The sequence below is a fragment of the Saccostrea cucullata genome, unplaced genomic scaffold (assembly GCF_032062105.1).
Source record: "Saccostrea cucullata isolate Sc308-1 unplaced genomic scaffold, CSIRO_AGI_Scuc_v1 ctg2290, whole genome shotgun sequence".
Lineage (NCBI taxonomy): Eukaryota > Metazoa > Mollusca > Bivalvia > Ostreida > Ostreidae > Saccostrea > Saccostrea cuccullata.
In genome coordinates, this window is record NW_026937752.1 from 2164 (window position 1) to 29988 (window position 27825).

The 27825-nt window shown below is 32.4% G+C and overlaps 3 long non-coding RNA genes across 3 annotated transcripts; 2 read left to right on the forward strand and 1 right to left on the reverse strand.

Moving 5' to 3' along the window:
* The first annotated feature begins 9159 nt into the window (after positions 1–9159).
* Positions 9160–12067, forward strand: LOC134248773 (uncharacterized). Its single transcript, XR_009988132.1, has 3 exons — positions 9160–9696; positions 10235–10336; positions 11501–12067. It is a non-coding gene; the product is annotated as an uncharacterized LOC134248773 (long non-coding RNA).
* Positions 12068–14239: 2172 nt separating this feature from the next.
* On the reverse strand, positions 14240–16226 carry LOC134248774 (uncharacterized). Its single transcript, XR_009988133.1, has 4 exons — positions 16090–16226; positions 15641–15740; positions 15310–15357; positions 14240–14579 (listed from the first exon to the last, which is right to left on the reverse strand). It is a non-coding gene; the product is annotated as an uncharacterized LOC134248774 (long non-coding RNA).
* Positions 16227–16322: 96 nt separating this feature from the next.
* On the forward strand, positions 16323–17584 carry LOC134248775 (uncharacterized). The gene is made up of 2 exons (XR_009988134.1): positions 16323–16627; positions 16987–17584. It is a non-coding gene; the product is annotated as an uncharacterized LOC134248775 (long non-coding RNA).
* The last annotated feature ends 10241 nt before the right edge of the window (positions 17585–27825 follow it).

Genomic DNA, 27825 nt, shown 5'->3' on the forward strand with positions numbered 1-27825 from the left:
ACATTAAATCTTTGAAAATTTTCTCCTCTGTTTCTGGGTATGAAGCAGATGAACTACCTATATAGTTATGATGAGCAAGGGCCCTAATCTTGCAGAATTGTGAATTTCAAGGCCCCAGGGTCAGGGATGGGGGTTGGGCTCTACTTATATACTGAAAATGAATTAATTGTTTGAAATCTGCTCCTTTGTATTTATAAAACATTTATTTTTTTATAGGCAATTTTAAGGGTGCCTTTTTAAAATAAACCTAGGGTCAGGGGTTTATTTCACAGTGTTAGGGGCACTACTGATTATTGCTGAATATTACTGATTATTTGGAATCCATTTTTGTTCCCCTACCTTGCATATGGGTATTCAGTACCCCTGCGAGGTGATCATGAATAATTCATGAATTTCCTTGAATTTTTCATAAATTTTATTCATGAAATGTTCATGAAACATTCATGAAGATCCTATGAACTTATTATTGGACATTTTCAAATCAATAAACCAAGCTAAGCAACTGCTAAGTGTATTGATATGATGATCAATGGTGCCTCTTTCAAAATTGTGAATGCCATATAGCATCTGGCTTAAAACATGAATCAAATTCAATATCTGGAAAGTTGTTGCAGAATGCTCAGGTGACCTATAAGGCCCGTGGGCCTCTTGTCTAAATATAGAACAATTTGTCCTTTTTAGTTTCAGAATCATGCCTAACATCTTCATCTAGTAACCAATCGATTCATTTTAAGTCATTCTCTACTATAATTTTAATTATGACAAGTAATCTGCATGACACAGTGGTTAGAGCGTCTGCTCTAAAGTCATGACGTAAGGAGTTGATCCTTAGGTCACAGGTTCGAATCCCACTGTGGGACATGGAGAAGTCAGTCCTTTGAATGAGACTGTTTAAGCCTAGGTCCCATGTCACAGTTGGTGCTGGCACGAAAAAGATCGCTCACTTTTCAATGGCCATGAGTGCCAGTTATAGGTAAAAAAAACATTGCAGCTATCCACCTGCAAGAGGTGGCTGCATCTCCTTAAAAGTGAAAAATCATGTTAACTAACACGCATTCAGTTACAGACAGACATACGGAAAAAGTAAGTCAACATGGGATTTGTGGCATGCCGCAGGAAAGAGTGTTCTAAAATTTGAAGGATCTACAATGTATTATGAGTACCAGTAGTTGCTGAGAAAACTGCTTCGAAAATTTTTTATGTACAGTACCGACCAGACCCAACCTGACACAAAGCAGTCCCAGAGCAGTCCCGGGGACTGCTTTCTGGGACTGCTAAAGCAGTCCCGCAGCGGTCCCAGAGCAGTCCCACAGCGGTCCCAGAGCAGTCCCACAGCAGTCCCAGAGCGGTCCCAGCAGTCCCAGCGGTCCCAGAAAGCAGTCCCAGCAGTCCCAGAAAGCAGTCCCAGTGGGCGGGGTTTATTAATTTAATGGGCGGGGCTAACTCAGAAATGAGATTTCCAATAAACAATGGAACTATAAAAGGCAGCTGAATTTTTTTCTGAGCAGAATGCCAGGAATCCTTACAATGCGAAGGTCATTTACATGAGCAGTACCCATATGGATTTGAAACAATTTGAAATAATATTTATTGAAGGAATAAAGCTTACACACCTACATAAATGAATTACACTGAACATGTATATTTATTCACAGTTATCTTGGGTTTTTTGTGATTGATACTGGCTCCCATATTTATTTTCTATACAGAAAATTAAAATTGAATTAATTATATTTCACCAGAATTAGTTTTAAATAGATCTACCGGTATTCATTATAGATCATGGCCGATTTCCATACTATCGGGATACTCTAAAGGCATTTTTTAAAAAGTATTAGGGCTTTTGAAAAATTCGTTGCTAATTTTGCCAAGTAATATTTTTCAGTATTGATTATTCTTTACTGACATGTTAATTTAAAAATTATTGTTTTATTTGTAAATTGTATTAGTGACCAGTATATAATCCTAAGATTATGTTCAACATTAATTAATCTTGAAAGAAATTTATACACATTTCATTTATCTTTTTATGCATTACATTTTTTACATAGATTGAAATTAGGGCCATTGTTTATTGAGCAGCATGTTCAATGATGTGTAACACTGATACTGTACCCAAATAACATGCATGATTGATTTTCTGCCCAAAGGCGATTGAAACCACAGGTGTTTATACCATTTTATTCATACACATTATCGGCCAGGTAAACAAAAGCAAAACAAAAAAGAAGTAAATCACAATTCCAGGTATTACAGGTTTTCAACTGTTTATTTTTTTTTTAATTTACTCTTTTAATATCTTATTTATAAATCAAAAACTAATTCATCTGTAAATTGTCGTATAATTTTTCACACTGCTTATGTTACGGAAGAATGGTGGCATACTTTTATTTCATGCCATAAAATAAATTGTTAGATTTTTATTTGCGGGTTGTATGTAATACTCTTTTAGCGTGGTGCTTGTAAAACGTGTAGCCTTTTCAATTAAAATATCTTATATCTAAATGTAATGATTTTTTAAATAGTGCCAAATGAAAATTATGAGTATTTAATTTTAGATTTAATAAGAAAAGAAATCTACATGTAGATATTTTTTCTCATGAGCCTGTAGTTTTATATACTTTAGAAATAAAAATCTCCTCCTGACTTCCTTATTTAACAACTTTATTTTTAAAAATATTCTATATTACATTTGTGTAAATATACAGTCCCTAAAACTATAAATTAACTATAATACATGTACATGTAATCTCAAGTTATTAAAAGATTATAAGAAATCCTTGCTTATTAAACAGTTAAAACTCCTCTCTGCTGCAAGTAAACAAAACAATAGGGAGCCTGCAAATTCAGAATACACAAGGGGGCGGAGCTATCATGTCACTCAGAACCTTTGTCACACATGAGTGAACAAAGCAGTCCCAGAAAGCAGTCCCAGGGGCAGCTGGGACTGCTGGGACTGCTTTTCATAGCAGTCCCAGAGCAGTCCCATAGCGGTCCCAGAGCAGTCCCACAGCAGTCCCAGAGCAGTCCCACAGCGGTCCCAGAGCAGTCCCAAAGCAGTCCCAGGGACTGCTTTCTGGGACTGCTTTGGTGTCAGGTTGGGTCTGGTCGGTACTGTATGGTATGGACAGACTCATGCATTAACAAGAAGTTGACATCAAATTTGAACAAAAATAGCTTCCAGCAAATGGAAATGCTTTAGCAAAGAATGTGCTAAAATTTCAAGAATCTGAAATGAGCAATGAATGGGTCCAGATCACAATATCTTTGACCCCGAACTGACAAATTCTACCCATTTGCTTGTTATACTTAAAAAGCTCCCTATACCATTAATTTGTTAATTTGAAAGAGACTGATCAAATATATAAATCTAAATTTTAATTCATGGTAACTTTTATACATCTAGGCGAGCAATAATTATGCAAATCTTTTTGCGTGTGACAAAATTTGTATGTCTGTACGCACACGTTTTTTCAAAGTTAACACTGATAAGGCCAAAAAAAAAGTACCTGTGTTTCCGGTTTCCCGACCGACCCTAATTTTACGCGCCGACCCTAGCACTTTTTATTGCAAATCCGGATTACGTACCGTAATTTGTTCTAAAACTACAGTCTTCAAAACGCGCGCAGTTAAAAAGGCACTTGTAACAGATAAATAAAAACGTCTTTTCAAGCATTTTAAGATTATACATGCATAGATAATAGCTCTTTTCCCCCTAGATCGTTCCCTCCTTTACCCTTTAATGACGACTTTTGACACTTAGCATCCAACCCTTAATGAGACTTTTGACCGAATCGATGTTGACACGTGTGTATATTTTCATTGTTGATTTGACTTGAAATTACCGCTTGTTTTTAAATGATCAGAGCACAGGTGGCCACCTACAGGTTAACAATAGATGACTGCATCATACTGCAGTTGGAAATCACATGATTTACTTGTTTAAAAAAACATAAGAATCTCGGAAAGTCCCACCAAAATTCAAAATGGCGGAATGTTACTTACGATGGTTTTTGAGCATATAATTCAGTCAATACGCAATATTTTCTCATCCAGTAAAGCATTACATGAAATTCAAGCTATCAACTACATTTTCCTTGAAATGTTTGATAATTATAATGATCTACACGTGTAATATACTTCAATATAAGATACGAAAATTTTGTAAGTTCGGAACCGCGCAGTGCCGATTTCGTTACCTGTTTCTCAGAAATTCAGAAGATATCTTCCATTTTACGCATAGTTATAAATGTAAAGGTGTAGAAAATAATTATTTAAATAGAATTTGATCATTAAAATATTCAAAAACGTTTAGAAATCAAGCTTTATGACACAATTTTGAAAATTTGTTGGCGAGATTGACATTGTAGTATCAGTACAATTATTGATTTCTGAGGAATCAAACTTTTACTAATAAAATGGATAATAAATAATAAATTAATAATTAATTATAACATCACACATAAATTTCATAGTTTTTAAAGACAATTTTGACATATTTGTTAAAAATATCTATTTTGCGATTTACACCTGCTTTCACCTGAATTATTTATTTATAGAAAATTACAATAAAAATTCTGTAAATAGGATGAGAAAAATTTAATATTATTACAAATCCAATGATATATAATACATAGCATAAAAGAATTGTTTGACCCCTATAAGCATGATTAGTTCAGTTTTAAAATGCACTCCAATTCATTTAAAACGCTCTATGGGGCAGCCACTAGGCAAACACTCCAGGAATATGGCTAGTGTGTCAAATTGCATCACTTATTTTATATGTGCATCACTCAACTCCAAGTCCACCACATGTCGTCATCGGGTTTAAGCTCAAGAAATGTCCACATTCATACAAAATTACTGCAACGATATATATAACTTTCTTTGGCACTGGACTGTGGGAAATTTATTTGGAGATGGTCATAATTTTGAAGCTAACAACGGTGGTTTAACTCTGACATTATTGGAAAGAAATGGATATTTACTTTGTCTTTACATGTAATGATAATGATGTCGAGGTAGAAGTAGGCCTGAAAAACTATCTTGAATTCTTTATTTTACTTTTTTGTTAAATGTGACAAATTTTCATTACTAAATTGTGATTAAAATTCAAATGTCTTTTTCTGTAAATCAATTTCTTGCAGTTGGTTCTGCTACCTACCTCTAGAAAACAAAATACTACTTGTTTATATTTAATATCATATACAGTTTACCTAAAAACAGTTAAATATAATGTTCAGTTAAAATAAAAAGTAAAAGTAAAAAAAAAAGTAATTGCCTACCTACCTACCCTAATTTTCAGGGACATGTAACCGGAAACACACATATTTTTTTTTTTGGCCTAAAAGCAATTCAATCCATGTAATTGAACATTTAAACAATTTGCTTCCCTCTAATATTACATTTGCATAAAGAGTTTACACCAAAATTGGATCAGCATTCCAGAGAAGCTGAACATGTTCAAAAACAGACTATACTTCTCAAGACAATGTATGTAAAAAGATCTTACCTATATGACGAAGCAGCCATCCTACTTCATAAACACGAGGAAGAACTCTAAAATTGCAACAAAAACTTGTTTAATTGAAAATTAATATATATTTTTTAAGCAAAATTTCTAATTAAAAAGTTACCATTCAGGTGTTGATCAATGATTTTGCATTTAACTTTCAGTATGTAGACATTATTGTTGACAACTTACACAAACGATTACATTACACAAACGATTCTGCATGATTAACATGATTGAGGATTTTGTAAAAGTAATTTCAAAAATTGTTAATTCATGTTTTAATCAATTGTTGGCCAAAGGATCACTTCATTATAAATAGGGATTTGACCTATAGGACCGGGCTTGGTTTTTTTTCTACAAAAACTTTGTCGTTTTCCGTTCTGATTAATGAACTGCATTGGGCTGAATATATACATATAATAATTTGTTTTTCCTAAATCTTTTTTTAACGAGTAGAGGTAGGAGGAACCCTTTCATTGATCTCCCGAGTTTATCTCAAAATGTAATAATTAATTTTTTTTAACTTCTTAATGTTCTTAATGATAATGTTTACTGCCTCTGAAATTCTGTTCTTAAGTCTAGGCAATTTTATCCGTGATTATAATAAAACATTCCATTAATGTGTGCAAATTATTTAGGCCTAAATCAAATCCGAGGGAGTACAGTAACTGATCATTATAATTATGTAGCCGAAATCAATTATTGGATTTAGAGGGGACCAAGACCCTTTCCTTTTTGTGACCAGAAAAAAAATAAGATTTACTTAATTAATCATTTTTGTTGTTACTGAGGGCACCTACTTCGACCCCTTTTTATTTATCTTAAAGAAATAATTTGAACGAAACGTTTGACAGATTGATACTCAGTATTTGAGTGTAGTTAGTACATGTTTATATCACAAAGTATGTATTTTATTGACCATCACATGTACAAGTGCAAGTACCGAGGAGTGAATGATTCACGAATATATTACTTTTACGATATTTTTTCATTAAATATGACTTACATCATGAATATTGCTTTTTATGTCTGATTTATATCGAATCAAAGTTATTTGCTTGACATTTATAATCCGTTTTCCATTCCGTTCCGCTGTTTTCCGTTCCACGTTAAAAAAATCCTATCTCAAATTATTACTTACATCCAAACCTATCAAAATATCACAATTTTATTTACGGGCAGGCCTGCCCTGAAAGGACTTCAAGGCCAAAATTCATGCAAAAATCGACATATTAACGGACAAAATGGTGTTTTGGCCAACTTTGGAGGTTTATTGTAAAGCTATAAATAATAAATTTTAGGTATAAAATACAAACTTGAAAAATTTAGACATATATATAGTATAAATTAACAAATAAAGATTAATTTTAAAATGTCACTTTTTCTGGAAAATTGTTCTCTCCTATAGGTCAATTCTTTTGTCAAAGTGAATACATCCTTTGATCATATTCATCATTGGTATGACTGTATTATCAAATTTGGTGCTCAAAATATTGCACCATTTCTGCGTTTATCCACTAGATGTAAATAAAGCAAAAAAGTGGGTAAAAAAGCTACTTTGAGTCTACAGGTGCAAATACCTATGAAGATATCAATACTCAATAGCTACGTAGGTATAGAAATAGTCTTTGGTCAGGTTGGGAACAATTTCCCTGCTTGAAAAGTGGATAGCAAGTAAAGTGGTGGGGTGTACGTCACCTTGGACTTAGGACATGACGATCTCAACACGTAGGACTTAGGACATGACGATCTCAACACGTAGTCTATCAATTGGTGACCTATACATTCTATAACTGCCTGATATTAAACACCACCTCTTTCTTTAAAAAAAACACCCTCATTGGCTCATTGCTACACTAGTCAGAGTTTGCAGGATCTTCTATATATACACATATTTCCTAGTATGAACAATGCAGATGAATGAAAAATACCCATCTGAGTAAATATTGAATTCTCGTCCAACGTAAATTTACCAACCAAAAAAAATTTGATTTGATAATATATATTTACAGTTGCAATGCTCTCAAAATATGACTGTACAAGTTAAATAAAAAAAAACATGTCAAATTTTTTACGCTGCAAGATGATTGATGGGTGGGGGATTGGGAATAGCAACTAATACATTAGGTAGGTTGTGCAACTAGATTTCTTTAGATCTATGCCAATGTTCAAAACAGGCATGGTACATGTAAAAGCGCTATCGATACAACCATTTTCAATTCAGAGCCATTTTAATTTCGATAGTTTTATTGACCACCTTGATTATGACTCTTCTAACATGAAGCCATTCATAAAGGGTAAATAATTGCTAAAATGTGAAGTAATCCCTCTTATTAACTCATGACAATTAAAATGCAATTACAATTTTCCACTGAAAGAATAAAAATTGTTAATGGATAAGTATTTCGTGTTGCGTTAATAGATCTTCTTTCTAAATAAAGCGTACATGTACCTTTAAGTTTATCTGCTGATATATTGTCAACTTTGTGTTAAACAATCAATCAATCAAGCCTTTGGGAAGTCAAGGTCACTGACCTTCGTGTTATTTGAAAGAACTTAATTAGTGGAGTATGCATACCAAACATGAAGTCTCTATCCCTTAAGTCATGGTTCAAAAGTTATGGAGAAAGTTTGAAAAAGCTATTTTTAGCATATAGGTCACAGTCAAGGTCACAAGGTCATTGATCATGGTGTCATTTGAAAAAGCTTAATTTGTGGAGTATGCATACGAGATATGTATGAAGAGTAATGACTAATCGTGTTTAAAAATCCAGACTTGCAAGTTTGTAAATCCAGACTTGCATTAATTTGTTAACAAATGGTTAATCCAAACTTGTAATCGTATCAATTTCGTAGTTTACATATGTAAGTAGGTAATCCCGACATCCAAGTATGCAACTGTATTGACTTTGAATTTACACTATGAATGTGTGTATCTTTGATGTAAATGATGTTGTAAACTTTCCCAAGTCAAAGTGGAAGGCAGTTCTTTAGCAGTTTTTTAACCTTAACAGTTCAGTGCTTTAGCAGTTCTTAGACAGTTTACTAGCCTTCTTCTTTCCCTATGCAGTTTTCCTTAGCAGTCCACATTTTAAGAGTCATTCTCTGTAAGGACCACAGATGCCGTTCAAACGAATACCACAGATTTTAATAAAACATATATGAAAAAATTATGAATGTGTATGAGATTAATTAGGTATATTTAAAATTTTGGGATGTGACCTATCCTCCAGGTTATGGCCCCCTAACACATTTTGTGGCTACCCCCATGTTTGAAAAGGTCAGTTTTCTCCTAATTTGACATAAAAAATTCAAAATAAGTAATGCACTATGGTTGGATTAAGTGCATTAAATTGTGAAAACAAGGTGTGAAGTAAAGATAAAAAATTATTTTGCTTCATCACTAACTCCCCTTTTTATTTTAAAGAAATTTAATTTCCTCCTATTTTTAACCCTTAACCAACACGCTAAATAACCATAATTTCAGTGCCATTTTATAAAAAATCCCAAGATAGGTTTACAAAATATTAACAATATTTTGAAAGCAAACATACTTAATTATTTATTCATAATTATTCTGGGTGTGTGTTTTTTGCTTTTAAAAAATAAAATGCATTTGAAAATTTAAAAAAAACTAGCATTTCACAAAAATATTATCTCCCTTTGTAGAACTCTCTAGTTCCGACAGTGAAGGAAGGTAAAAACAAAAGTATTTGTAAGCATGACGTTTTGCCGGTTTGGAGTTCCTTTTCACAAACGATGTGTTTTACTGATATTTTTATGCAAAACTGCTTAGATTATACAGTATAGCTTCCTTGGCAGATATGATATTGTTTATTCCGAAGACATTCAACAACTCGTGAGTTTTAGCAATGGCCATGTATTGTCTAAAGTAGGTCGTATGCCATGTGTTACACTTGCAAAATTATTTAGTAAATACAGTGAATGACTATCGAATGTGGACGTTATTTTAACTTTTCTTCAAAATAAAATACAAAGAGGTTAAGAAGGAAGTTTTGTCAAATTCCAAATCTTCTAACTTCACACCTGCATATTGAAAACACCAGAGGAGATGGACCAAGAATTCCCCTCCAAACAGAACATGTGAAAATTTGAAAGCAGGTCATTTGATCGGTCAAGCTGGTGCAACGCTACCAGTGTTATACACCATGCAGGTACACGTAAGTAACTACAATTTCTGATACACAATATAATAATATTTGTTTGTAGAGTTATGAGTAGAAGAAATTATTGAAAAAGAATTAAATCGAAATGAATGCAAAAAGGTACAGTCCAAAGACTATACTAAAGCATTTCTATCTACATGTGTAGGTCTTAGAAGTGGGTAAAATAGCTACTTTGGGTAGCTTTAACCTACATACATGTACATTGTAGCTATTAATAGCTATGTGGGTAGAATAAGAAATAATCTTTGGACTTGACCTTGTAAATTTCATTTTCCTTGTTCATCTTGAACACTCTATAATAATGAATGCATTTAAAGTTTAACAAGATATTAATTAAAAAGTTTCCCCAATTTGAATTATTGTACACGGTTATTTATTTTAGACCTGTCAACATACAAAACTAAATAAAAAGTACCGTTAAATATGTGGTGAATGGCAAAAAAAATTAATAACTCATTCTTATATAATTGTGCTTTAATTAGTACCTGTAAGGAATTGAATTATTTTTATGAAAATATACAATTTATTGTAGCATGCTGCTGTGTGACCAAGTGAGGGGCATCACAAGGAAGGGGAAGATATTTAGATCATTCATGGAGCCTTCAACATCGTATTAAAACCAAATTATAAAGAGGTATAGTGTCCATGTACTATAATTTTGACCCAATAGCCTTGACTTCTATATCTTTCAAGAAATTAGACATTGGTAATAAATTTTGAAGGATAGAGGATACAGCTTTCATGTTCCTTATATACATTAACTACTATTATTGACCCACTTTTCAAGGTTCTGTGATGTTCCAATTTCACCCATTTGAAATCATCCTAATTATTCTATACAAATATTTTTTACTTCAAATTCAATTTTTGTGCAACTTTGAATAAGAAATAAAAAAAAAATACACTGTAAAACTTATTTATTTTATTCATTAAAACATGACCCAAGTTGTTATTTTCAAAAATTTTGACACGAGTTTCTACCATTTTCCTTAAGAAACCTCTCTACACTGAACACTAAAGAGTTACGATTCTGTTCTATTTATCTGCCCTTAGATTTAAATGCCAATAAATATACATTTACACTATATTACTCAATTTATAATCAAATCAAGTATTCTTAACATTTTAAAAGGGCAAGATAGTTTAAATTCTAAATTATAAACATGTTGTTTACATGTATCTTCTCCATAGAAGTAAATAGCAATTATTTCTACTGATACTGTGTTGTGTTTGAACATTTTTTTCCTGGGGTTAAATGCCATGTATCATGTATTGAAAATGAAATAGAGAAGCTTATTATTTACATCTTTATTCAATATAATTTTCGCAAAGTCCAAAAATCATTTTACACTGGTGTAGAGAGGATGTATGACCTATTACATGTACAAGTGTAACTGTTTTCATGATCCAATTGGTTCCTTTAATCATTTTTAGCTCTACTGGTCAAAGACCAGAAGAGCTTATGCGATAGTAATGTGTCCGTCGTCTGTTTGTCTGTCTGTATGTCTGTCCCTCTGTAAACAGTTTTTCAAAATGCTACTCCTCCTACAGTTTTGGTCTGATTTCAATATAACTTGGCACACAAGTAAACTACAATAAGGTAAATAATTCTGTGTATCTGTTTTTGTCATTATTCTATTGATTGCTTTTGTAAATGTCCCAACTGCTAGTTTTCTCTTTCTTTATTATAAGTAGAAGTACAAACCAGTAGAGCTACAGTCTTGACAGAGATTTCTGGTTAACTTAAGTCTTGTATTATCTACCTGGTAAATCTAAATACTTGTATTGTCTATTACAGAACTCAAGAAGCCAGAGTTTTACATTTAGTCATGACCAGTCATGACATTCAGCAAATGAATGAGTATCTGATGAAAATTAGTGAGAGTTTTCAGAGAATTGGAGATACCGTCGGGACACCTTCACTAAGCCTGCTAAATTATACCACAACAATATAATGACAAACATTGCTGTTATTCTCCCAAAGAACATCAAAGAAATACTGAAGTCTTACAGTATCTGAAGAAAATTCTAGTCTTGCCTAGCATTATACCTGAGGGGAGTTTTGACCACTTATCCTGAAGTTATTCATGCATAATAACATGGGTCCACTATGCACTACTATGAATATGCTTCAAATAATTTAAAAAAAAGAATTTAATAATGTACATTCTTAAATAAAAGATAAAAAGTGTATAAACAGTAGTCTCATTGCATGTAAAATGATAATTCCATCCTTTGTTACAATTATTGAATTTTTATAAAATTGACAAAAAAATTAAAGAAATCTATGTCAAAAGTGTCTATTATTATTTTCAAGGCTTAAGGATAACGTTTACTTGGATGACAAAAATATTAACTGATAAAAGTGAAAATCCACCTATTGTACATCTATGTACTAATTATTCACTTAAGTATGTCATTGCCCTACTATTCCTGCTAATGGCTCTTGGGTATTTCATAGAAAATATATAATCATTTTTCACAATATGACCACAATTTGCCCCCCCCCCCCCTAATATTTTGCCAATATATAGAATTCTATAATAAACATAGCTACTCTATGCTTGTGCCCCCTCAGAAAATATGTCTAATGATCTTTTGTCCTTATTTTGCTTTTGGTAGTTTTCACTGAGAATGTATGGTTGTGCCCCCCCCCCCCCCCTCTTCCAACTGATATTGCCTCTTACGAACCTGCAATCAAGTTGAAAATCTGAAAAACAGGAACTCTTATTACTTACATGTATGGCCTCATTTTACTTTTGTTGTCCTTATTCTGCTGGTATTATAATTTTATGAGCTCAATAATCAAATTATTTAGATATGTTGCTGTGAATGGTTTGTGTTCATGTATACATACATATTTTTGAAATTCTTCATTGTGTATCAATCAATTACAAGTTTATGAAATAATGTTTGAGCTTTAATATAAATTGATAATTGAAAAAGTTATTTTAAAAAAAAATAATTAGCCCGAACTTTCTCTGCACACCATAATCTTTTATGTTTTCTTTGAAAAAATAATAATAAATAATAATCTTTTAATTTTCAGATTTATTTTCAGTTATCAATTGTTTATTTAGTCCATTTAAACCATTTTGGATTAAACACGTTGTACTTTATAGCATTCTGTTTTTGTAATCAGAAATCCTGACTTAAGGTCATCCAGTCAATTCCTGAAAATGTGGAGAAGCAATTATACTAAATGTATATATTCTTCAGTTAACTTTGAACTCTTGACCTTAGCCTTACGTTGTGATAGAGTTAATAAATTAACTTTTCATCGACTCTTTTTTTTCAGCTAAATTTGTAACAAATACGTTTAATAGCTGAAGAAGATAAAATTTGAGTCATAGAACAGGTGTCATTAATCCCCAGCCTTTTCCTCATTAAAAAAAAAAGGGGGGGGGGGGAATGAAATATATGTGTATTACTTTTATACCTTAAATATATCTACATTTCATTTAAAGAATTGATTAGTAGCATGATTAATATACACTTCAGTTTTGTTAAAATTTAGCCCCAAAAGTGATTTTGAACCGATAAAAACATGAAATGAAAAAAAAAATCCCATGAGCCCTCCCCTGCGAGGTGAAATTCATAATTTCAGGAACTTTTATGAATCGTTCATGAACATTCATGATGTGTTCATGAACGGTTCATGACTGGTTCATAAAGATGGTTCATGAACTTTATTCATGAATATATTCATAAAATGTAGTTCATGAACAAATGATGAATTTATATGAATATTGGTAATTTTCATTTTAAAGACAGAAAAAATGTAGAGTTCAAGGTATTATGAATGTTCATGAATTTTCATGAAGACTAAAATAATTGACAAAAATGATTGACAGAAAACACTCATTACTCTCATAATGCAACTTTTGCATGCAGATGCAATTGTTGAACAAGCCCCTGGCATAATTTATATTTAATAACATTCTTTCACCAACTATCTGAAAAAATAAATCATGAAATCTCTAAACATTTCGTGTTTTTCTTTAATTTTAATTAAACAAACACTGCATCACCACTGACAGCATTTTTTTCAAATTGATTATTTATGTTTCTTCATAATTTAAATTAAACAGTTATATTCATCATAATGTGCTTTAAATAATGTCATTTTTCATCACACAACTTTTTCGACCGAATTTTCTCTAACATCAAACTTTAAGCAAGTTGCAAAATAAAAAATTCACAGTTTCTTTTACAATGTTTTTGAGACAAATATAAAAGCATATACCACTCAGATCTACAATATAAGCACACTTTTTAAAATGTATGTATTCTCAATGAAACTGCAAAGTATTTTACATCAAAGGTTATTAACAGATATATCCAAGAAAAAATAAGATTACTGGGGGATCACCTTGGTTAAATTAATGATAATCAAGTTATGATATACATGTAATGCAGTAAACTAAAGTATGCATTTTTTTTTAAATAAGAGGTTAGATTCATTAAATGACATCGGCCAAGGATTGGGAGAGGTCATTGAAACCTCAACAGGATATACATTTACAATAAAGTGCCAGTGGCCAATGTACATTTACTGTACAAAATTAGTGACTAGAGTGACAAACACATGTATTAAATGCAAAAATATATGTAGTACACAACTACATTGATACAAAGATCCCATAAAAATGAACAGTTGCTATTTTCCACCAATGTACGTGCCAAAGATCCCAATTATGGAAGATACAAAACTTCTGACATGTTGCTAGAATCACATCCTCAGATATCCCATGAAATTTGCAATAGAGGGCTGACAGATATTTGGCATCACCAATGGATTCACTTTTAGTACGAAGGCTCAGCAAGTTCGATGTTGATCATTCAAACAGACACTTCAAACTTTCCTTGCACAATTTCTGAAAGAGGAGATGACCATTTAAGATGTATCATAATTGATATCAGTATAAATATATGACAAATAATAAACTAAAGCTCTACAAACAATTGTTCTTTTCTACCTGGCAGATCAGTTTACTGTAGAATATGAATTCACTGTCTTGCAATTTTTTGTTCAAATTAGGATTAATTCTGATATTAAAATGTAACTAGAGGTACTGTGAGCGATGAGCTCACTAAATGATACCCCCCACCTCCCACATGGTTATAACTGGTGAAAAAGTCCATGTTTTCCTGTGGCCGGGAAACCTAAATTATGTGTCGGATCAAAAAGTAAAATAGAAGGTGCACAATGGCAATATGTAATAAAGATTCTGTGAAAGTTTCATCAAAATTCATTCAGCGGTATGAGAGGAGTTGCGGATAAGAGATGGGTACCCCAAAGCGTAACAGACGTACGGACGGACGGACGGACAGACGGACGGACGGATGGACGGACGGACGGAATTAACGATTTCTATATACCCTCCCGCTTTTCAAGCGGGGGGTATAAAAATGTGAAAAGTTTATAGACAACAGACAAACACAATACTGTGACACTGATCAAAAAACTCACTTAGGCCTTAAAATGGCTCAGGTGAGCTTAAATGAAAAGGCTAGAGCTGAAGCTCAATGACTGACTAACATTAAAAAAAATTAATTTCAATTCATGTGATTTTATTGATTAAGAAAATAATGAAGAAATCTTACCATTTTTTTATACAGTTCTTGTCCTAACTCTTGTGAGCATCCGGATTCCTGTAAAATGCATGTATACTTCATAGAAGATGATATCTTTGATTAAATTTGATCCAAAATAATTATACATACCCATGCTGTTAGCATGTTTAGATTACCTTTCAGAATTCATTGTTAAAAATAATAAGGATATGGAAATTAGGCATGTTAAGAATATAAATCTTTAAATGTTGTTTACTTGGCATAGTTGCAATATTTATTTTAATCTTATGCTTAAAGACATAGATTAATAAAATCAAAGTTAGTTTATTTGTTTTGAATGATAATTTGAGCTGGTTCTCACCATATTCACAAGCCTAGTGACTGATTGGTTAAGCATCTACATGTATATGCACTTTTATCAAAGGCCAGGGCTGTGAAAATCATCTCAGGCAATGCAGCAACTATTAAAACAATCGAAACATGCAAGATAAGAGCTGAAAATGGTCTTGAACATGCATTACAAAATATATAATTAATTACATGTACATCATACTCTGTAAATGTTATCTTGAACAAAGGAAGGTACAGGTAAAATTCTTTACATCAGTTCGATTCCAAGCAAGGAAATTCGGGTTAAAATCAATGACCTTAATGATATGTATAGATTTGTTAAATAATGATTACAGAAATAGTGCTTGTCCTAACGATTTCACCGTCGGGCATTTTATGTATGGTGCCCGGATTAATCAAAAGTAGCAGAAACATTCTTCGTTCGAGGACACATAAAATACTGTACAATATTGTACCTACCGGTCTTAAAAATGTCGTCATCTTCTTCCATCCCAAGCTGACCATGATCCCCCTGTTCGTGACACTCATTCCAACTTTCCTACTGTGGAACATCAACATGGTATTCGATATTTTTGAATTTCGGTGTTGTTAAAATTGATTGTTCATCGAGCCCGACTTCGATCCCGATGTTATTGTAATATTAGTCCAATTTAATTGATGACGTAAAAAGTTCGAATTCTTCATTGATAAAAGTTGTTTTGATATAAAAAAAAAATTGTATTTTCAGTGAAAAATTATTCAGATAGTGTTTGTTATTTTTTTAAACAGAAATCTTGGAAATTCGAAACTAACGTATTTCTTAGCTCTACCGTACATTTTTGAAAAGGCGCAAACTTGAAAACGCGCGAGACGTTGGAAGTGGGAATTTGGAGAGTGGAAGGATAGGTATTTGTGATCTATAATATTTGCATAGTCACTGATCTTTGTCAACTTTTGAAGAAAATAACAGAATATGAAGAAGGAAGACTATATATAGGATTGATCTACTTCATAACTGGTGAGTGACAAAAAATGGAGGCAATCACTGAGTCAGAAATCTTTCTGTAAATGTTACTGTCTATTTGTAAAATTAATAAATATGTCTTTTTTTTTAAATGAAAGTTTTGTCTAACTTTGCTTTGAGTTTGGATCCAACCATATAACATACATTAATTATAGACTGAGACTCGAAACATTCATAGGCCTGATTGATCTACAAAATGGCGGTCCAAGAAAATAGGCTTAAATTCCATTCAGAATGTTTTTATTTGGAAGTGCCTATGATGCAAAATTAAATGCAATTAAAATGCAAGAAAATACACAAAAAAGTCTTGTTTTACAATCATGGGTAATTTCAGAAAATCTTTCTTTTTGAAGGAAAAAGAGAAGCAGTTCACAAATGTTGATGAGCAGAAGACAAGAAACTGGCTGCAAAAAAAAATCTGAGCTCTTGAAAAAGAAAGAAAAAAAGAATTGAAAATATGAATGATATTCAATCAAAGGATCCAAATGATGAAATTCTGGAAATTCCACATGGAGAGACAATAAGGATTTTTGAATTGACCATCTCTGCTATAAGAACTGCTTGAAAGCTGTTACCCTGGTGCTGAACATACTTTTCTCCTAGACTGGAATTAAAAATTGTTCAATTTCTGGCATTAAAACACAATTTGAAATATGCTGAGGAAGGACCCCCCTCTCCTTTTGACCAAGTAAGGTTAAACATTCTGCAAAGAGTTGCATTTGAATTGAAATTTTTTATACTTTTACCAGGAATGAACTACATTACTCATTTACTATGGTTTAATGTGTCAGAATTGTCTATTTTAAGTTTTTTGACAAAGATTTTGTTGCCATGGTTGGAAAACAAACAACATTTCTGTGAAATCTTTCAAGATGCTGTATTATAAATCATCTACTGTTACTTTTTTAGCATGACTTCATGCATTTTCATGAATAAACATGAATAATAATATTGGATTTTTTGTTTACAAATAAGCAAGAATATTCATGAAATGCTAATGGTTCATGAATTTTATTCATTCATGAACATTCCTGAAAAAATTCATCAAATTATTCATGAATAGTTCATGAAGATGCAATGAACTTATTATTGGACATTCTTGAAATGATGAATCTTCATGAATATGACTGTTCATGAATTATTCATGAAAAAAAATATTCATGAATATTCATCAATTTTCTTTCATGAATAAAAATTCATGATTTGAAAATGTCCAATAATAAGTTCATAGGATCTTCATGAACATTTCATGAAGATTTCATGAATAAAATTCATGAAAAATTCAAGGAAATTCATGAATTATTCATGATCGTCTCGCAGGGGCTGAGTGTTAACCACTGCTATGTTGCTATCCGCCCCTAAAATGATACATTTTCATCATTTAATTCCCTGTTAAGGTTGTTTTACATAAACAATGTCCTCAAAAGAGGAAAACAAACTCTACAAAATATACCATATACAATGTATAACGCAGTTTTCCAATCCATATCTGAGGAAATTCGGGATTATGGGTTATTTTCATTTTGATATTTCCCGAGTTATCTGAAAAACACATGTTTGGAATCTATATGAAATGAAAGACTATAGTATAGATATTTGGAATAAACAAGAAGTTTAAAAAACCTATCTTGGAATTTAAAGATAAATGTAATTGAAATAGAGGGTAAAATGGATTTTTCTGCATTTTGAAAAAATCATGAAATTTTATATTTTTAGCCTTATCTCAGCTTGAAACGCCTCAGGCAAAAGATTTAATTCTTAATTATTTTAATTATATAAGAATGCATAAAATAAATTATATAATTGAAAGTGGTCATATTTTTCGTGTTTAAAGGAAATATTGGGGTTAAAATTGCTATATTTCATGAAATAGAACCTGTCAAAATGGCCATATTTGTGTTAGTTACGGTTGCCATGGCAACGGACACCCCGAAACATGAACTAAGGTGGTTTTCTCAGTTAGACACCTGAGTACACTCTAAATACAAAAAATTACGTATTTCGGAGACATTCGTTTTTACGGCCTCCTTGGATTCTTTGGTTTTTACAGAGAATGACTCTTAAGCAGTACTTAGCCAGTTCATTAGCAGTAACTTAGCAGTTGCTTAGCAGTTTCCTTAGCAGTATCTTAGCAGTCAATAGGAAGGTTAAGGAGAACTGCTTAAAAACTGCTTAATAACTGCTAAGGTGTTTCTTTTGTTTGCTCTACTTCTGAGTGACCTACATATAAATTTGAAAATTTATTAACTGCTAAAAAACTGGTAAAAAGAATGCTATAAGCACTATTCTTGTCTACTTATAAGATAACACCACCCATATACATGATATATGAATACAAAAATGCATATAATTTTTGCTTCCAGGGTAATTTATTGAAAAAATGACATCATATATGGGAATTTGACTTAGTATTGAGATTTAGATCTAAGGTATGAATTGTAAATGAGTCCTTTCATTAAGTCCATTTTCTTGCATAAACGTTAGTGGCATCTTTACAGCTTGGTTAATTGATACAGTGGACTAATCTACATGCAGATCCCTCTTTCAGTAGCTTATAAATTTATTTGCAAATATTTTAATTTATATTAAGTACTTATAATTAAAATATACAAACTATATTATATGTTTTATAATTTAATATTAATAAAACTTAATAGGGTATGCCTATTATATCACAAGCCCACACACTTACCATATTTTCTGAAGCATACTTTAATTACTGCCAACAAATCTTTTAGCAATTTTCCTATATCACCCAATTCCATTGTTTGATCAGATTTTTATAATAATGATGATAATTTCACATCCAGTCCAATGTGGTGATCACAGATAATATTGTATTTTCCAAAGCATATTTTACTTCACTGTATGGGTATAAATATATATAATATCCCAGACCACCACAAACATTTTCACAATTTGTAATTTTGAACTGATGTGGAAAAGGCGCACAAATCTTGACTGGCTTTCCTCATTGGATACAACCCTATAGTTTCAAGCAACCAAGGGGGACACAGCAGGTTGTTAATGTAACTAGACGGCTGGATTTGCAAGTTGATGGGATAAAGATTAGAAGCTCATATGCTCATGCTTTTTATAATATGAAGCCTCAATTTATTACAAACTATTGTATAATTTCTAGAAAGATTTTCAGTATATTTTTTTTCTATTTAATTTTATTTTCTGTATAAGAACTCCTGCCTGGCCCCCAATTATTTGTGACGTTATCATCAGGAAGCATTAACAGTAACACATGGGCAGTATGAAGACTAGTGAAAGTTAGGACCACCAAGAGTGAAAAAGTGTTGTATTACTTCTTATAACAAGTCGAAATGAATTAGTTGCACTTTTAGCAGTTTTGAGAAACTGCTTGTTTGACTGCTTAAGTTTCTTCAATACTGAACTGCTTACACAAATTCTTAGCAGTTTTTAAGCAGTCTGTAAGCAGTTTTAAGGAATGCTAAGACTAAGACTGTTAAGAACTGCCTAAAAACTGCCAAAAAATTGCCAGACTGCCTAATAACTGTTTATAAACTGCTAAAATAAGCAGTTCATTTTGACTTGGGTTGTTTTCCAGAATTTATATATTTCCACGCTCTGAATGAAATACAAAAACAATGCACAAGTCTACAAATGTAAAGTCTATATGTTTGTTGAATTTTGTTGATGCAAAACTATGGTAAGGCATAAGTGCCACAATTCTTTTTTAATGTTCTTATTTAATTCCTCTTTCATATCTAAAATTTTTGTTTTTCAAACTAAATAAATTCTAAAGACTTCATTTTAATTTTAACTTATTTTTTATATTTTCCAGTTTTATTTTATTTTATTCATTCCCATAGGAACCGATGGCAGGGGGCACAGGGGGGAGGGCATGCCCCAATAATGTTGCCGATATGTAGAAAACTAAAGAAAACATGGCCGCTAAACTTTTGTGCCCCCTCAATAAAAACAACTGAGAACTTTTCTCAGGGTGCTGGGGGTGATTTGGTTGATATTACACAAACTGAAAATTTATGGCTGCCCCCATCCTCAAATGAAATTGTTTCTTACCGACCTGTTTGCATCTTTTTGTACGTCATGTATTTTGAATCTATCTGATATTTTGAATCATGTTTTACCCTAGACTTAATTATTACTATTTTTTATTAACAACTATAAGAAGAATGGAGAGTTTGAATAAGAAAGTAGGACTAAGAATCCGAATCAAATTTAAACGAAAGAGGTGCTACGGCCATTTTTTAAACAAAGAGATCTTACTCAAACAGCTTAGTATGTAGAAAAATTTCTCAGAAACAATATTTTTTTTTTAATTATTTTAATAACCGTTAGGCGTATGATATAATTCTTGCTTTTTTCCTCTCTTTTTCAGGCCTAAAGGAAGCAATCTCATATGGGGGGATTATTGGGCACAAAACAAAAATTTCTTGATACCCCCCCCCCCCCCACCCCCCCCCAAAAAAGATTTAACTGTTGAGGGGACCCCGGCATATAACAATCCTTGATTTCTTTTCTTAATATGTTTTTACCAACAAAATTAATGAGGGGACACAATTCCTGCCTACGGACCTGACCTGGGGCCATAAAACTTATATAAACTCACTTTTTATCTTGATCAGTCCCTTTTCTTCATTGTATTAATTCCTTAGGTAAAAGTGAGACTATGACCAAAAGTGAGCTTGTGTAAATTTAGGGCCAGGATGCATGATCTTTCATATATCATGTATATGATTACTATGTATATCCTCCATTTTTGATTGCCAGCTAGTCCAGCTTATATGGGACATAAATATCAAATTACTTGATCACAGATATTGCAAATATAAATTTTGTGATTCTGTTCTTTTTAGTTAAGGTAGTTCTACACTCTGCACTAAATGGGCTCAATCTTAAAAAATCTGCTTTTATAAGTTAGATATACATTCCAGCAATGGATATAGACACACGAAAAATTATATATGTCAACATGTTCACCTTTCTGCTATTGCCTATCGGAGTACATACCCCGAAATGTAAAATGCTGAAATTTACCTATCCTAGATTTTGATGCATTTAAATGAATTAAAGTCTAATTATTCAACTTAAATACAAAAAATGGAGTAGAAACCTTTTAGTAAACCATATATAATCATTGATTTGCATGATTTACTATACCGTAATTATTTGCACTTTGTTAGGCTAACGTATCAAAATGAAATACCGGTATGAGAAAATATGCTTCACAGGTCAATCTCGGTCATTTTAGAAAAAATTATGGACTCAAACTTTTAAAAATTGCATTCTTTTTACTAAACAACATTTAAGAAAAAGAATAAGCCAAAAAAATTATATGTTGACGCATTACTTTTCATGGTATGAGCTCTACACTAAAGGGACCCCCATAATTTCATTCTTCCAAAAGTAATATATTGCCACATTTTCCTGTAGTACTGTTAAAGATTGAGTGTATACTTGTATTAAAAAGTTGTACATATTTAAAACAATGATAATACACATCCAATACCTATTGTCCCTAAAATTTATCTTATATTAAATACTGTAAAACATTAAAACACCAATTGTCTGTAAATTGGAGACAATGAAAATGGGCGTGATTGACTGATTCTCACAAACTGGATGCTTATGTTACAGAAAGTAAGTATGGTGCAAGTGAATCAAATTTTTTCATATAATAATAATTATTCTAGCCTAAAGATAATTTTGCATTGTCATTGTTGGGTATGCCAGTTGAAGGGGGGAGGGGGTATGCGTCTTGTGAAATAATTATTATATATTCAAAGTAAATTTTGTAATTTTTGATGAAAAAAATAAATTAAATTTGTCTAAGTTAAATCGGGTAGTAATTATCACTATTAGTTTTAACTTGGTCACCGACAATAGTCACCCTGACTTTCATGTACTGAATTAGCATGTTCATAGTCCATGTTATCAGCAGGGCATAATATATCATTCACAGAAATGTTGTTCTATTACCTAATTTTTTCTCTGTCATCCGAAAGTTGTTCCAATTCTTTTCTTTATAATTAATTTATCCTTAAACTATAGAATCACTCAGTGTTTGTACGTTTGTTGACGCGAGCGACTTGGAGCAAAATCGTTACCGGATATTTAAAACGCTGACTAAAAGTCAAACCAATATAGTTCAAAAATCACATATCGGAAAAAGGAAGTGTTGTTCCGGTTTTACTATTCGTAAATAAAGTAGTGCGACTGTAGACCGTGCGACTGTAGACCTACTTTAAAATTCTTTTTTTTTTCAAAATTATTGTGGCGGTGACCGACATCCCTGTATTTTTAAACTGATATTGTCATCATATAATTTTATCAAAGTAGGACTGAGAATTTTTTTTTTTACACATAAACGAGCCTCAGGGCCGAAGTAAAAGAGAGAGTGAAAGGTTCTTGTTTGGAGTTCACGCCATTTTTAGAGTATGTCTAGACTTTAAACCTTCTTGCCAAGGGACCGTCATGGCATCAATGTGACAGGACGTAGGTGGACCCTGCTCAAACCTAGGTACCACTCACGGTATCAATGTAGCCGGATTTTGCTACATGGTATCAATGCCATTTAGAAAATTCCATGATACCAGTATAACGAAAATGAAGCATATAACGACTTATTGGTCATGTTGATAGAAATTTAGTGGCCTTTAAACAAACTTGCGACACGTTTTGTGGGGGAATCAATCACCCAACCCCCGATTCCAGCTTAAATCAGTATAAATTGATGGCACTTATCTCAAACAATATAAGATAATTCTGTTCTAAAATTTACCTTCTAGTCATTCTCTCACTCTGACAACATTATTACCAACTTTATTCGATTCATGCCAGTCATGGTGCATGTCAACAGACGCCATTATCCAGAGACTGAGTGATACATGTCAAACAAACTTCGAGCCCGACACAAATATGTATAACGTTAGACGAGCAACAAATTGTGAAGTTTGTGAAAAAACTCAAAGTTTTCTCATAAAATTTGATTTTTTCCCCTAGTTTGTTCATCAGGCATGGCAACCAGCAGTAATATGTTGTAAACATGTCACACTCAGACTGTCTAGTAATAAGATCATAAGATGAAAAGACTAGGCCTAATTTAATTACTTAAAATAATTCAGTATCTATCCAGATAAATATTGCACACAGTACGAGGATAAGATGATCTCATTTCACCTGTTCATTGTTGTGCATGAACCATGTGAACGCCCTTAACATGAAGGCATCATGTTTTGTATGATGTTAAAATATAACCATTCAGAGATTGCCAAAGCTACTGTCCGAAAAATACACAGGTTCTATAGAAAGTTCCTCTTTCACTAAAATCATTAATTCGGCTCTAACTAATTTTTTTAAAACAAATTCTGTTTGACATTGACCATTTCTATTTCCTATGTCGTATTTGCACTTCACGAACAGAAAATTGCAAATTTAATTATTAAATTTGTAAGAATTTTCAGTGAATACAATAAAATGCAAGCAAAATATGAGGAAAAAAACAACATACATGTACTTACAATTTTCCACTCAAACAGCGATGGTCATTCGGAAGTTGATTCAAACCATCGAAAAGAACCGAGGCCCATTTTCGGAAAAAAGCAGTACTCGCTGATGAAGATATGACACGGTAGTAAAAATATCATTTTTTAATCAAGATTATTTTTTTCAAAAACACACATAGCATTCGATTAAAAATGATAATAAATGAGTAATAAATTTTAAAAATATGAAACATACTCTTCAGAAATATGTTTTTTATTAAGTTGAAAAATGTCCACCTAAAGGATGAGATGTGTTTTGACAAATATATACATCAAACAACTTACATCACGTATCATTAAAAACTTTATTGAAAATTGAACACCCAAAGTACTTCTCTAAATAAGGCATGGTAAGTTGTTTCATTCATAAGACATTTAAAGTTAATTAATTATGAACACATCACTTTTTATTGCTTATAAAATAAGGCAGACACATTTTTGTCTGCCTTATTTTTCACGTCTGCCTAAAGGTGATTATTATATACCCGATGTCCTCCCAATATTTATAACATATATGTATATATATATATATATATATATATATATATATATATATATATATATATATATATATATATATATATATATATATATATATATATATTTATATATATATATATGAAATATTGGAGCTCGTGTGACGGTTCATCCAAAACTGCAGATCCAAATTCCTCAATTATCTCCTAAATGCCACCCTCACGCATCTTTTACAGCCTTGATTTTCTTCTGAATTGACCCATTACATTTATCTATCTCATAGGGTTATATTAAACCCTTAGCCCTTAGTTGTTCTGAAAAGCTATAGGAATGCAACACCTTCGAAGTGTACTGTACTGCGTCTAGTTAGTTTAACAAATTTTAGATTGGAGTAAAAGATGGATTGACTTTGCAGCAGCATGTCAGAGGGTTAATGTGATTTATTTGCAATAAAGGCTTAGCAGAGTCAGGCTACATTGGACTGGAGAATAACATGCTGTAATTTATCTGCAATCAGTACATTTTATTTCAATTTTACAGTGATTGTAATGATTGTCCACTATTAAATAACGGTTTCATTTACAGTGGCGGAGCAATTTCACAGGAGGTAGGATGAAAAGTTCCATTTTTAGTGGCGTTGTTACATGTACGTACCAACACAACCGTCAATGTTTATTGAAAATTCTTTCAATTACTCTCTGATAAGAGTTCTTTGGTAGAAAAATTCATAAATGCATATCATGTTTCTTTTTCCTTCAGTTTGTTCTAGCCTTGTCATATTTGTAACATAAAATTGTTTGTTTGTTGTTTAACATCTCTGGAGAACGGCAAATTTCGACAAATACTCGACACTCAGGGTTATTGATCAGAGAGGGTTCTTTTTCGTGCCAGTAGCTACTGCGAGACGGAACCTCGCTTTATATCCAAATTTGCAACATATGACAATGGATATTTAACCTGCTTAATGGAAAGCGTTCAATTTTAAAACTGCAGATTTTTGAGCAAATGGACTGACGATTAACCTATTCAAGAGTGTAAACATAATAATATATGGCTGATGGTTGGAAGGATCATTATTTTCTAGGTACTACATGCCAGCATTTGAACCGATGAAAGTTTTCATAATAGTGTTGCGCATACGCACAGTCATGACTAGAAGAGAAGGTTGAGTAATTCTACTGTCATTTACATGCAGTAGTACATGAAAACAATTTCATAATGATTTTCAGGCATTTTTAAAGTCTCTACACACAAGCTGGCATATTCCAAGTACACTCCATACAATATCATTAACATTGCAGGGAATAAATACACCGTTATCATATTGTACAAGATATATAAGAGATCTGTCAACCTTGCCTTTTTTGCTTTTATTATGCATTTTGTTATTAACCAATATTCTAAGCATATGAACCATAACAAGTTACAGGTATAGTAAGACAACATCTATTTTCGGATATCTGAATTTGCTGCTCTAGCAGAAGTTCTTCAAGGTAACAACTTTTATTGTTTAGCCGAATATCAAAGGCAACTGCTTTTCCTAGTTTCTCACTTAGTGAAGAATTCCCAACTGCGTATATGTATTTTTTTTTCTGACATTGTCGTAGTATTGTCGTAGTAGAGTAGAAAAGATTTTTTAAGTATACCATGTAGTTCTTCTAAAAGATATGCAGCTTTTTAAGACCTTTTGGTTCTATATAAAAAAATGCTAAGATAACGCATTTTCGATACATTCCCGATCATTGCTGCCAATGTGAGTTAAGTCAGTATCATTATTTCTATTCTGTAGAGAAACTTGTTTCTTGAATTCCTGCATAAATTGTAAATACAGAATGAAAGGCGATGGAAAGTAATTAACGCATAATCACAGTTTAATAGTAAATTTGCGTTCCTCTGTATGTTAGTATTTCACAATATTCTCTAATACTTTCAAGCAAGTTAATGGTGTCCTTATCATTGAATGAAGAAAACTGGATATTTTGAATCCTTTTATTTCGTTAAAAGTTTCAAGTTCAATCGACTGTTCTTATTGAAATATGGGGTACTTTTAACTGAATAGAAGGGATACGTTTTTTTTTAAATAATCCTTTTTAAAATCCATAGATGGTGTTTGGAAAAAACAGTTAATACCCATTTGTTTTTTGGGTGCTGTCCACTGCATATTTGACAGATGTGTGTGAAGGGACATGGTGTGGTTTTACATTTGTCACCTTGGTTAAAGGCGAAGCAGAATTTTGTTCTCCCCGCCTGTTTGGTACGAAAGCGCTGACTGTAAAGGGCAGGTTTTAACGTTATGCATTTTCCCCTCATTTCCTCGAATAGTTTTTGCCAGGGAAGTTCAGCTGTTTCTTTTAGCTTTCTGAAGGATTCATCATAAGCCCTCCAGGCTGAATCGCCATGTAGCTTGTGAAGTTCCCTAACAAAACTCATGTACTTTTATAGGTGAGGGGCCTCCGAATGGGTCTTTTTGTCCCCCGCTTGAAAAGTGGGGGATATTAATTTGGGTTTGTCCGTCCGTCCGTCTAGCCGTCTGTCCGTCCGTCCGTCCGTCCGTCCGCCCGTCCGTCTTTCTGTCTGTCTGTAACGCTTTCGTTTCCAGACAATATCTCAAGAACAACTCCCTGTGACCTAAGGAAGACCCCTATTGATTTTGAGGTCAAAAGGTCAAAGGTCAAGGTCATAAATAAGCAAATTCAGTCTGATATAACACTTTCGTTTCCACACGATATCTCTAGAACCATTAGAGCTATTGCAATGAAATTTTACATAACAACTCCCTGTGGCCTAAGAAAGACCCCTATTGATTACGAGGTCAAAAGGTCAAAGGTCAAGGTCATAAATAAGCAAAGTCAGTCTGATATAATACTTTCGTTTCCACACGATATCTCTAGAACCATTAGAGCTATTGCAATGAAATTTTACATATCAACTCCCTGTGGCCTAAGGAAGACCCCTATTGGTTTAGAGGTCAAAAGGTCAAAGTTCAAGGTCGTAAATTTATACATTCTGTCTGTGTGTAACACTATCATTTTCGGGCGATATTTCAAGAAGATTTTGAGCTTATGCAATGTAATTTTATACCAAAACTCCCTAGGACCTCTCTCACCCCTCTCAAAGTTCCCCGCCCCGTTTGTTTTATCAGTATTTATAGTATTACATGTCGCTATTTTTAGCACA